Source organism: Hyla sarda, unplaced genomic scaffold, assembly GCF_029499605.1.
Source record: "Hyla sarda isolate aHylSar1 unplaced genomic scaffold, aHylSar1.hap1 scaffold_1042, whole genome shotgun sequence".
NCBI lineage: Eukaryota > Metazoa > Chordata > Amphibia > Anura > Hylidae > Hyla > Hyla sarda.
The window spans coordinates 44,443-56,502 of NW_026607661.1; the positions used below are offsets into that span (position 1 = coordinate 44,443).

At 45.3% G+C, this 12,060-nt stretch overlaps 4 non-coding genes and 1 pseudogene across 4 annotated transcripts; all 5 read left to right on the forward strand.

The window, feature by feature from the left end:
* The first annotated feature begins 787 nt into the window (after positions 1 to 787).
* Positions 788 to 964, forward strand: LOC130299202 (U2 spliceosomal RNA; annotated as a pseudogene).
* A 2,077-nt stretch (positions 965 to 3,041) lies between these two features.
* LOC130299164 (U2 spliceosomal RNA) lies at positions 3,042 to 3,232 on the forward strand. The gene has a single exon (XR_008850350.1). It is a non-coding gene; the product is annotated as a U2 spliceosomal RNA (small nuclear RNA).
* A 2,095-nt stretch (positions 3,233 to 5,327) lies between these two features.
* On the forward strand, positions 5,328 to 5,518 carry LOC130299165 (U2 spliceosomal RNA). The gene has a single exon (XR_008850351.1). It is a non-coding gene; the product is annotated as a U2 spliceosomal RNA (small nuclear RNA).
* A 2,080-nt stretch (positions 5,519 to 7,598) lies between these two features.
* Positions 7,599 to 7,789, forward strand: LOC130299166 (U2 spliceosomal RNA). Its single transcript, XR_008850352.1, has one exon. It is a non-coding gene; the product is annotated as a U2 spliceosomal RNA (small nuclear RNA).
* Positions 7,790 to 9,881: 2,092 nt separating this feature from the next.
* On the forward strand, positions 9,882 to 10,072 carry LOC130299167 (U2 spliceosomal RNA). Its single transcript, XR_008850353.1, has one exon. It is a non-coding gene; the product is annotated as a U2 spliceosomal RNA (small nuclear RNA).
* The last annotated feature ends 1,988 nt before the right edge of the window (positions 10,073 to 12,060 follow it).

Genomic DNA, 12,060 nt, shown 5'->3' on the forward strand with positions numbered 1-12,060 from the left:
GGTCACATTTTTAGAAAAAGAAAGTGGATAACCTTACCTTTAACGTCCCCAATCTTATTTATTCCCCCAGCGCACTATGTGGTTTTAGAAAAGATTATTCGTATTTATGGCATTGCTAATTTTAGTCAAGAAATTTGTAGTAATGCACGAAAATTAGTTCCTGAAATCAGGAAGATAGAACAGATTTGCTTAATATCTAATTATTCCACTGAGAAATCTCTAAGAGTTTGGAGGATGGTGAATATGGGATTCTTATCTAATGACTTAAAAGATCTGGCCTGGCAGATAGCACATCAATGTTTGCCTACCAGAGAATTCCAACACAGAAGAGGATTGTGTCGTAGTGCAAAGTGCCCGAGAATGGGGTGTCCTAGTGAGGAAACAGTTTTACACCTTTTTTGGAACTGTTTTTACGCCCAAGAGATATGGCATTTGATAGTACCCTTACTAAAATTCATTTCTGATCTTAATTTTTTAAATCATGAAGTTATTTTATATGGATTTTATAATGTTTTATCTGTGGAGAAGTCTCGGGTTTTGTGGATTAGTATAAATTGTATTAAAATTGCACTATGGAAGACAAGGAATATTCTTCTTTTTAAAAGAGACACTATTACCTCTAAAGATTGTGTTCGCCTAGCTCTTAGTGAGATGCATGTTTTCTATTTATTGGATAAAAAAAGATTAGGTCACAAAGTGGCTAAAAGTCTTTGGAATCTACATCTGTGGAATATGCTTTTAGCAGACTAAGTGTAATCTGGACTGCGTAAGGTCTTTTAGTCTAAGAATATTATATCTAAAAGTAAAAAAATCTGTTCTTATCAGTTTAATATCTGATACGTCCCCTATCTGGGGACCATATATTAAATGGATTTTTGAGAACGGGGGCCGATTTCGAAGCTTGCTTCCGTCGCCCTATGCATTGACCCGATATGGCAGTATCTTCGGGTACAGTGCACCACCCCCTTACAGGGTTAAAAAGAAAGATTCCTACTTTCATTGCTACCTGCTTGCTGGCTAGCCAGCTAGCCAGCCCTGTGGGCCTTGCTGCTGCTGCAGCCAAAAAACAAAAGGTGGTGCTGCTGCTGCTTCTGCTGCTTCTGCTTCTGCTTGTGTCTGGCCCCTGTTGGAGCGTCCAGGCACAGGACTTCTGCTGCTGCTGACTAAATGGCCTCCTTAATTGGATCATTTGAGTAGCCAGCACACCTGTGCAGGTAGGGCATGACATGATAGGCAGCTGCCTTGATAGCGGGTGGGTGCTGAATGTTCCTAATTGACAAAATAAGATTAATGCTTATGAAGAAATATAAAATCTCATCCCTTCCCCAATATCGCGCCACACCCCTACCCCTTAATTCCCTGGTTGAACGTGATGGACATATGTCTTTTTTCGACCGTACTAACTATGTAACTATGTAACATAACATGGGGGGGGTCTCCTGGCTGTTCACACAGGTGTGTCATTGCTGTACATTGACCATGCATTGCTTCTGTGGTATTGCAAAGGCAAAGACAAATGCTTCCAGCCATCCATTGCACTAATGGATTGGTCATCAGCTGGCTGTCTATGTCCCGCATCAATATAGACCAAAGTACAGAGGGTTAGGCTATGCTATTGTGCACCTACCTGATGCATCAGAAGGTGCGAGGCCCTTGCTAAATTCTGTGCACAGACTTTGAGATCTATGCTTTAGACTGTATCTAAACCTGCTCCAACATGGACTGACATTCTGGCCTACTTTCAGCCGATGCGACTTGTCTGTCGCTGAACAGTCGCTTTTTATGTATTCAGCACCTATGTATAATGTTGTAAAAATGCTCTAGAAGCTAAAGTCGCAGAAATGTCACACATATTTGGCCTGCAACTTTCTGTGCGACAAATTCAGACAGGAAAAATCAGTATAAATCCTTAGAAAATTATCCCCCAGTGTCTCCATCTGCTGGCGGTATTGAATAAGCATTGCTGCACTGATGGGGTATGCATTAGACGAAAAAAAAGAAGAAAAAGAAGAATAATACGCCCAGAAAAGAGGCGAAAAGGAGAAAAACGTAAAAAAACGTGAAAAAAAAGTAAGAGGAAGAGAAGGGAAAAAAAGGTGGAAATGGGTTTAAAAGTGATTTCGGCGGAGAAATATATATATATATATATATATATATATATATATATATGCGCACACACACACATAGATATAAACGTATTCTCCGTTGAGATATTGCAGCCGCTGCTGTGTCCAGGCCCAGGAGCCTTAGCACTGTGCTGTGATGTCACTCAATACCACTGACATCACTAGGTGTAAACAACATCTCTCCTTTGCTGTGTATGTGACTATGGAGCTGTTTGGTGATGTCGTCTATTACGGCCTTCATAGAAGCAACAGGAGATTGTTGCATCCATCTTGAACCCTCAGAACTACAGTGCTATGATGTCACTCACTTCCACAGGCCTTGCAGAGTGTAAACAACAACAACCCAGCTTTGTTGTGTATGTAACCAAAGGGATTTGTGATGTCACCTAGAACCTTCACAGCAGCGACAGCTTTATGAGGAGCATCAGCACTGCTCTGCCTGAGCAGAACCATCACCGCCATAGGTTGTCAAATAACCCGGATTTAACCCACACAGGTAAGTCCAATGGGGTGCAGGCATGTCCTCTATGCTTACAGCTTCCCGTGGGTGTTGGTTTGATACCGTTTGGGGACAGCCAAGGAGGCATCTGCAGGCAACAAAGGTAGGTGTGTGCTTGTGTGTGTGTTTCCTATGCAGATCCTAAGCCCAGTGTCACATGCAAGTAGGAGGAGTAAGAAGGGTTCCTGGCAAATCCGGGTTATGGATTGCATTTAAAAAGGCCCCGTGGGAGTGCAATGGGCCCCTGTCTTGCTGCTTAGCAATAATGGTATGGGTTTAGGTTCTGCTGTGTGTACTGGTGGTTGACTGCCCCCCAGCCCAGAGTGTGCATGGAAAATTGTCTGGCAGCCTCCCTGACAGCAAGCAGTGATAGTGCCCATGAAGGGGACCTTGTTGGGCCCGCCCCTTTCACGGTTATCGCTTCTCGGCCTTTTGGCTAAGATCAAGTGTAGTATCTGTTCTTATCAGTTTAATATCTGATACGTCCCCTATCTGGGGACCATATATTAAATGGATTTTTGAGAACGGGGGCCGATTTCGAAGCTTGCTTCCGTCGCCCTATGCATTGACCCGATATGGCAGTATCTTCGGGTACAGTGCACCACCCCCTTACAGGGTTAAAAAGAAAGATTCCTACTTTCATTGCTACCTGCTTGCTGGCTAGCCAGCTAGCCAGCCCTGTGGGCCTTGCTGCTGCTGCAGCCAAAAAACAAAAGGTGGTGCTGCTGCTGCTTCTGCTGCTTCTGCTTCTGCTTGTGTCTGGCCCCTGTTGGAGCGTCCAGGCACAGGACTTCTGCTGCTGCTGACTAAATGGCCTCCTTAATTGGATCATTTGAGTAGCCAGCACACCTGTGCAGGTAGGGCATGACATGATAGGCAGCTGCCTTGATAGCGGGTGGGTGCTGAATGTTCCTAATTGACAAAATAAGATTAATGCTTATGAAGAAATATAAAATCTCATCCCTTCCCCAATATCGCGCCACACCCCTACCCCTTAATTCCCTGGTTGAACGTGATGGACATATGTCTTTTTTCGACCGTACTAACTATGTAACTATGTAACATAACATGGGGGGGGGGGGGGGGGGTCTCCTGGCTGTTCACACAGGTGTGTCATTGCTGTACATTGACCATGCATTGCTTCTGTGGTATTGCAAAGGCAAAGACAAATGCTTCCAGCCATCCATTGCACTAATGGATTGGTCATCAGCTGGCTGTCTATGTCCCGCATCAATATAGACCAAAGTACAGAGGGTTAGGCTATGCTATTGTGCACCTACCTGATGCATCAGAAGGTGCGAGGCCCTTGCTAAATTCTGTGCACAGACTTTGAGATCTATGCTTTAGACTGTATCTAAACCTGCTCCAACATGGACTGACATTCTGGCCTACTTTCAGCCGATGCGACTTGTCTGTCGCTGAACAGTCGCTTTTTATGTATTCAGCACCTATGTATAATGTTGTAAAAATGCTCTAGAAGCTAAAGTCGCAGAAATGTCACACATATTTGGCCTGCAACTTTCTGTGCGACAAATTCAGACAGGAAAAATCAGTATAAATCCTTAGAAAATTATCCCCCAGTGTCTCCATCTGCTGGCGGTATTGAATAAGCATTGCTGCACTGATGGGGTATGCATTAGACGAAAAAAAAGAAGAAAAAGAAGAAGAATACGCCCAGAAAAGAGGCGAAAAGGAGAAAAACGTAAAAAAACGTGAAAAAAAAGTAAGAGGAAGAGAAGGGAAAAAAAGGTGGAAATGGGTTTAAAAGTGATTTCGGCGGAGAAATATATATATATATATATATATATATATATATATATATATATATATGCGCACACACACACATAGATATAAACGTATTCTCCGTTGAGATATTGCAGCCGCTGCTGAGTCCAGGCCCAGGAGCCTTAGCACTGTGCTGTGATGTCACTCAATACCACTGACATCACTAGGTGTAAACAACATCTCTCCTTTGCTGTGTATGTGACTATGGAGCTGTTTGGTGATGTCGTCTATTACGGCCTTCATAGAAGCAACAGGAGATTGTTGCATCCATCTTGAACCCTCAGAACTACAGTGCTATGATGTCACTCACTTCCACAGGCCTTGCAGAGTGTAAACAACAACAACCCAGCTTTGTTGTGTATGTAACCAAAGGGATTTGTGATGTCACCTAGAACCTTCACAGCAGCGACAGCTTTATGAGGAGCATCAGCACTGCTCTGCCTGAGCAGAACCATCACCGCCATAGGTTGTCAAATAACCCGGATTTAACCCACACAGGTAAGTCCAATGGGGTGCAGGCATGTCCTCTATGCTTACAGCTTCCCGTGGGTGTTGGTTTGATACCGTTTGGGGACAGCCAAGGAGGCATCTGCAGGCAACAAAGGTAGGTGTGTGCTTGTGTGTGTGTTTCCTATGCAGATCCTAAGCCCAGTGTCACATGCAAGTAGGAGGAGTAAGAAGGGTTCCTGGCAAATCCGGGTTATGGATTGCATTTAAAAAGGCCCCGTGGGAGTGCAATGGGCCCCTGTCTTGCTGCTTAGCAATAATGGTATGGGTTTAGGTTCTGCTGTGTGTACTGGTGGTTGACTGCCCCCCAGCCCAGAGTGTGCATGGAAAATTGTCTGGCAGCCTCCCTGACAGCAAGCAGTGATAGTGCCCATGAAGGGGACCTTGTTGGGCCCGCCCCTTTCACGGTTATCGCTTCTCGGCCTTTTGGCTAAGATCAAGTGTAGTATCTGTTCTTATCAGTTTAATATCTGATACGTCCCCTATCTGGGGACCATATATTAAATGGATTTTTGAGAACGGGGGCCGATTTCGAAGCTTGCTTCCGTCGCCCTATGCATTGACCCGATATGGCAGTATCTTCGGGTACAGTGCACCACCCCCTTACAGGGTTAAAAAGAAAGATTCCTACTTTCATTGCTACCTGCTTGCTGGCTAGCCAGCTAGCCAGCCCTGTGGGCCTTGCTGCTGCTGCAGCCAAAAAACAAAAGGTGGTGCTGCTGCTGCTTCTGCTGCTTCTGCTTCTGCTTGTGTCTGGCCCCTGTTGGAGCGTCCAGGCACAGGACTTCTGCTGCTGCTGACTAAATGGCCTCCTTAATTGGATCATTTGAGTAGCCAGCACACCTGTGCAGGTAGGGCATGACATGATAGGCAGCTGCCTTGATAGCGGGTGGGTGCTGAATGTTCCTAATTGACAAAATAAGATTAATGCTTATGAAGAAATATAAAATCTCATCCCTTCCCCAATATCGCGCCACACCCCTACCCCTTAATTCCCTGGTTGAACGTGATGGACATATGTCTTTTTTCGACCGTACTAACTATGTAACTATGTAACATAACATGGGGGGGGGTCTCCTGGCTGTTCACACAGGTGTGTCATTGCTGTACATTGACCATGCATTGCTTCTGTGGTATTGCAAAGGCAAAGACAAATGCTTCCAGCCATCCATTGCACTAATGGATTGGTCATCAGCTGGCTGTCTATGTCCCGCATCAATATAGACCAAAGTACAGAGGGTTAGGCTATGCTATTGTGCACCTACCTGATGCATCAGAAGGTGCGAGGCCCTTGCTAAATTCTGTGCACAGACTTTGAGATCTATGCTTTAGACTGTATCTAAACCTGCTCCAACATGGACTGACATTCTGGCCTACTTTCAGCCGATGCGACTTGTCTGTCGCTGAACAGTCGCTTTTTATGTATTCAGCACCTATGTATAATGTTGTAAAAATGCTCTAGAAGCTAAAGTCGCAGAAATGTCACACATATTTGGCCTGCAACTTTCTGTGCGACAAATTCAGACAGGAAAAATCAGTATAAATCCTTAGAAAATTATCCCCCAGTGTCTCCATCTGCTGGCGGTATTGAATAAGCATTGCTGCACTGATGGGGTATGCATTAGACGAAAAAAAAGAAGAAAAAGAAGAATAATACGCCCAGAAAAGAGGCGAAAAGGAGAAAAACGTAAAAAAACGTGAAAAAAAAGTAAGAGGAAGAGAAGGGAAAAAAAGGTGGAAATGGGTTTAAAAGTGATTTCGGCGGAGAAATATATATATATATATATATATATATATATATATATATATGCGCACACACACACATAGATATAAACGTATTCTCCGTTGAGATATTGCAGCCGCTGCTGTGTCCAGGCCCAGGAGCCTTAGCACTGTGCTGTGATGTCACTCAATACCACTGACATCACTAGGTGTAAACAACATCTCTCCTTTGCTGTGTATGTGACTATGGAGCTGTTTGGTGATGTCGTCTATTACGGCCTTCATAGAAGCAACAGGAGATTGTTGCATCCATCTTGAACCCTCAGAACTACAGTGCTATGATGTCACTCACTTCCACAGGCCTTGCAGAGTGTAAACAACAACAACCCAGCTTTGTTGTGTATGTAACCAAAGGGATTTGTGATGTCACCTAGAACCTTCACAGCAGCGACAGCTTTATGAGGAGCATCAGCACTGCTCTGCCTGAGCAGAACCATCACCGCCATAGGTTGTCAAATAACCCGGATTTAACCCACACAGGTAAGTCCAATGGGGTGCAGGCATGTCCTCTATGCTTACAGCTTCCCGTGGGTGTTGGTTTGATACCGTTTGGGGACAGCCAAGGAGGCATCTGCAGGCAACAAAGGTAGGTGTGTGCTTGTGTGTGTGTTTCCTATGCAGATCCTAAGCCCAGTGTCACATGCAAGTAGGAGGAGTAAGAAGGGTTCCTGGCAAATCCGGGTTATGGATTGCATTTAAAAAGGCCCCGTGGGAGTGCAATGGGCCCCTGTCTTGCTGCTTAGCAATAATGGTATGGGTTTAGGTTCTGCTGTGTGTACTGGTGGTTGACTGCCCCCCAGCCCAGAGTGTGCATGGAAAATTGTCTGGCAGCCTCCCTGACAGCAAGCAGTGATAGTGCCCATGAAGGGGACCTTGTTGGGCCCGCCCCTTTCACGGTTATCGCTTCTCGGCCTTTTGGCTAAGATCAAGTGTAGTATCTGTTCTTATCAGTTTAATATCTGATACGTCCCCTATCTGGGGACCATATATTAAATGGATTTTTGAGAACGGGGGCCGATTTCGAAGCTTGCTTCCGTCGCCCTATGCATTGACCCGATATGGCAGTATCTTCGGGTACAGTGCACCACCCCCTTACAGGGTTAAAAAGAAAGATTCCTACTTTCATTGCTACCTGCTTGCTGGCTAGCCAGCTAGCCAGCCCTGTGGGCCTTGCTGCTGCTGCAGCCAAAAAACAAAAGGTGGTGCTGCTGCTGCTTCTGCTGCTTCTGCTTCTGCTTGTGTCTGGCCCCTGTTGGAGCGTCCAGGCACAGGACTTCTGCTGCTGCTGACTAAATGGCCTCCTTAATTGGATCATTTGAGTAGCCAGCACACCTGTGCAGGTAGGGCATGACATGATAGGCAGCTGGGCAGCTGCCTTGATAGCGGGTGGGTGCTGAATGTTCCTAATTGACAAAATAAGATTAATGCTTATGAAGAAATATAAAATCTCATCCCTTCCCCAATATCGCGCCACACCCCTACCCCTTAATTCCCTGGTTGAACGTGATGGACATATGTCTTTTTTCGACCGTACTAACTATGTAACTATGTAACATAACATGGGGGGGGGTCTCCTGGCTGTTCACACAGGTGTGTCATTGCTGTACATTGACCATGCATTGCTTCTGTGGTATTGCAAAGGCAAAGACAAATGCTTCCAGCCATCCATTGCACTAATGGATTGGTCATCAGCTGGCTGTCTATGTCCCGCATCAATATAGACCAAAGTACAGAGGGTTAGGCTATGCTATTGTGCACCTACCTGATGCATCAGAAGGTGCGAGGCCCTTGCTAAATTCTGTGCACAGACTTTGAGATCTATGCTTTAGACTGTATCTAAACCTGCTCCAACATGGACTGACATTCTGGCCTACTTTCAGCCGATGCGACTTGTCTGTCGCTGAACAGTCGCTTTTTATGTATTCAGCACCTATGTATAATGTTGTAAAAATGCTCTAGAAGCTAAAGTCGCAGAAATGTCACACATATTTGGCCTGCAACTTTCTGTGCGACAAATTCAGACAGGAAAAATCAGTATAAATCCTTAGAAAATTATCCCCCAGTGTCTCCATCTGCTGGCGGTATTGAATAAGCATTGCTGCACTGATGGGGTATGCATTAGACGAAAAAAAAGAAGAAAAAGAAGAATAATACGCCCAGAAAAGAGGCGAAAAGGAGAAAAACGTAAAAAAACGTGAAAAAAAAGTAAGAGGAAGAGAAGGGAAAAAAAGGTGGAAATGGGTTTAAAAGTGATTTCGGCGGAGAAATATATATATATATATATATATATATATATATATATATATATATGCGCACACACACACATAGATATAAACGTATTCTCCGTTGAGATATTGCAGCCGCTGCTGTGTCCAGGCCCAGGAGCCTTAGCACTGTGCTGTGATGTCACTCAATACCACTGACATCACTAGGTGTAAACAACATCTCTCCTTTGCTGTGTATGTGACTATGGAGCTGTTTGGTGATGTCGTCTATTACGGCCTTCATAGAAGCAACAGGAGATTGTTGCATCCATCTTGAACCCTCAGAACTACAGTGCTATGATGTCACTCACTTCCACAGGCCTTGCAGAGTGTAAACAACAACAACCCAGCTTTGTTGTGTATGTAACCAAAGGGATTTGTGATGTCACCTAGAACCTTCACAGCAGCGACAGCTTTATGAGGAGCATCAGCACTGCTCTGCCTGAGCAGAACCATCACCGCCATAGGTTGTCAAATAACCCGGATTTAACCCACACAGGTAAGTCCAATGGGGTGCAGGCATGTCCTCTATGCTTACAGCTTCCCGTGGGTGTTGGTTTGATACCGTTTGGGGACAGCCAAGGAGGCATCTGCAGGCAACAAAGGTAGGTGTGTGCTTGTGTGTGTGTTTCCTATGCAGATCCTAAGCCCAGTGTCACATGCAAGTAGGAGGAGTAAGAAGGGTTCCTGGCAAATCCGGGTTATGGATTGCATTTAAAAAGGCCCCGTGGGAGTGCAATGGGCCCCTGTCTTGCTGCTTAGCAATAATGGTATGGGTTTAGGTTCTGCTGTGTGTACTGGTGGTTGACTGCCCCCCAGCCCAGAGTGTGCATGGAAAATTGTCTGGCAGCCTCCCTGACAGCAAGCAGTGATAGTGCCCATGAAGGGGACCTTGTTGGGCCCGCCCCTTTCACGGTTATCGCTTCTCGGCCTTTTGGCTAAGATCAAGTGTAGTATCTGTTCTTATCAGTTTAATATCTGATACGTCCCCTATCTGGGGACCATATATTAAATGGATTTTTGAGAACGGGGGCCGATTTCGAAGCTTGCTTCCGTCGCCCTATGCATTGACCCGATATGGCAGTATCTTCGGGTACAGTGCACCACCCCCTTACAGGGTTAAAAAGAAAGATTCCTACTTTCATTGCTACCTGCTTGCTGGCTAGCCAGCTAGCCAGCCCTGTGGGCCTTGCTGCTGCTGCAGCCAAAAAACAAAAGGTGGTGCTGCTGCTGCTTCTGCTGCTTCTGCTTCTGCTTGTGTCTGGCCCCTGTTGGAGCGTCCAGGCACAGGACTTCTGCTGCTGCTGACTAAATGGCCTCCTTAATTGGATCATTTGAGTAGCCAGCACACCTGTGCAGGTAGGGCATGACATGATAGGCAGCTGCCTTGATAGCGGGTGGGTGCTGAATGTTCCTAATTGACAAAATAAGATTAATGCTTATGAAGAAATATAAAATCTCATCCCTTCCCCAATATCGCGCCACACCCCTACCCCTTAATTCCCTGGTTGAACGTGATGGACATATGTCTTTTTTCGACCGTACTAACTATGTAACTATGTAACATAACATGGGGGGGGGGGGGGGGGGTCTCCTGGCTGTTCACACAGGTGTGTCATTGCTGTACATTGACCATGCATTGCTTCTGTGGAATTGCAAAGGCAAAGACAAATGCTTCCAGCCATCCATTGCACTAATGGATTGGTCATCAGCTGGCTGTCTATGTCCCGCATCAATATAGACCAAAGTACAGAGGGTTAGGCTATGCTATTGTGCACCTACCTGATGCATCAGAAGGTGCGAGGCCCTTGCTAAATTCTGTGCACAGACTTTGAGATCTATGCTTTAGACTGTATCTAAACCTGCTCCAACATGGACTGACATTCTGGCCTACTTTCAGCCGATGCGACTTGTCTGTCGCTGAACAGTCGCTTTTTATGTATTCAGCACCTATGTATAATGTTGTAAAAATGCTCTAGAAGCTAAAGTCGCAGAAATGTCACACATATTTGGCCTGCAACTTTCTGTGCGACAAATTCAGACAGGAAAAATCAGTATAAATCCTTAGAAAATTATCCCCCAGTGTCTCCATCTGCTGGCGGTATTGAATAAGCATTGCTGCACTGATGGGGTATGCATTAGACGAAAAAAAAGAAGAAAAAGAAGAATAATACGCCCAGAAAAGAGGCGAAAAGGAGAAAAACGTAAAAAAACGTGAAAAAAAAGTAAGAGGAAGAGAAGGGAAAAAAAGGTGGAAATGGGTTTAAAAGTGATTTCGGCGGAGAAATATATATATATATATATATATATATATATATATATATATATGCGCACACACACACATAGATATAAACGTATTCTCCGTTGAGATATTGCAGCCGCTGCTGTGTCCAGGCCCAGGAGCCTTAGCACTGTGCTGTGATGTCACTCAATACCACTGACATCACTAGGTGTAAACAACATCTCTCCTTTGCTGTGTATGTGACTATGGAGCTGTTTGGTGATGTCGTCTATTACGGCCTTCATAGAAGCAACAGGAGATTGTTGCATCCATCTTGAACCCTCAGAACTACAGTGCTATGATGTCACTCACTTCCACAGGCCTTGCAGAGTGTAAACAACAACAACCCAGCTTTGTTGTGTATGTAACCAAAGGGATTTGTGATGTCACCTAGAACCTTCACAGCAGCGACAGCTTTATGAGGAGCATCAGCACTGCTCTGCCTGAGCAGAACCATCACCGCCATAGGTTGTCAAATAACCCGGATTTAACCCACACAGGTAAGTCCAATGGGGTGCAGGCATGTCCTCTATGCTTACAGCTTCCCGTGGGTGTTGGTTTGATACCGTTTGGGGACAGCCAAGGAGGCATCTGCAGGCAACAAAGGTAGGTGTGTGCTTGTGTGTGTGTTTCCTATGCAGATCCTAAGCCCAGTGTCACATGCAAGTAGGAGGAGTAAGAAGGGTTCCTGGCAAATCCGGGTTATGGATTGCATTTAAAAAGGCCCCGTGGGAGTGCAATGGGCCCCTGTCTTGCTGCTTAGCAATAATGGTATGGGTTTAGGTTCTGCTGTGTGTACTGGTGGTTGACTGCCCC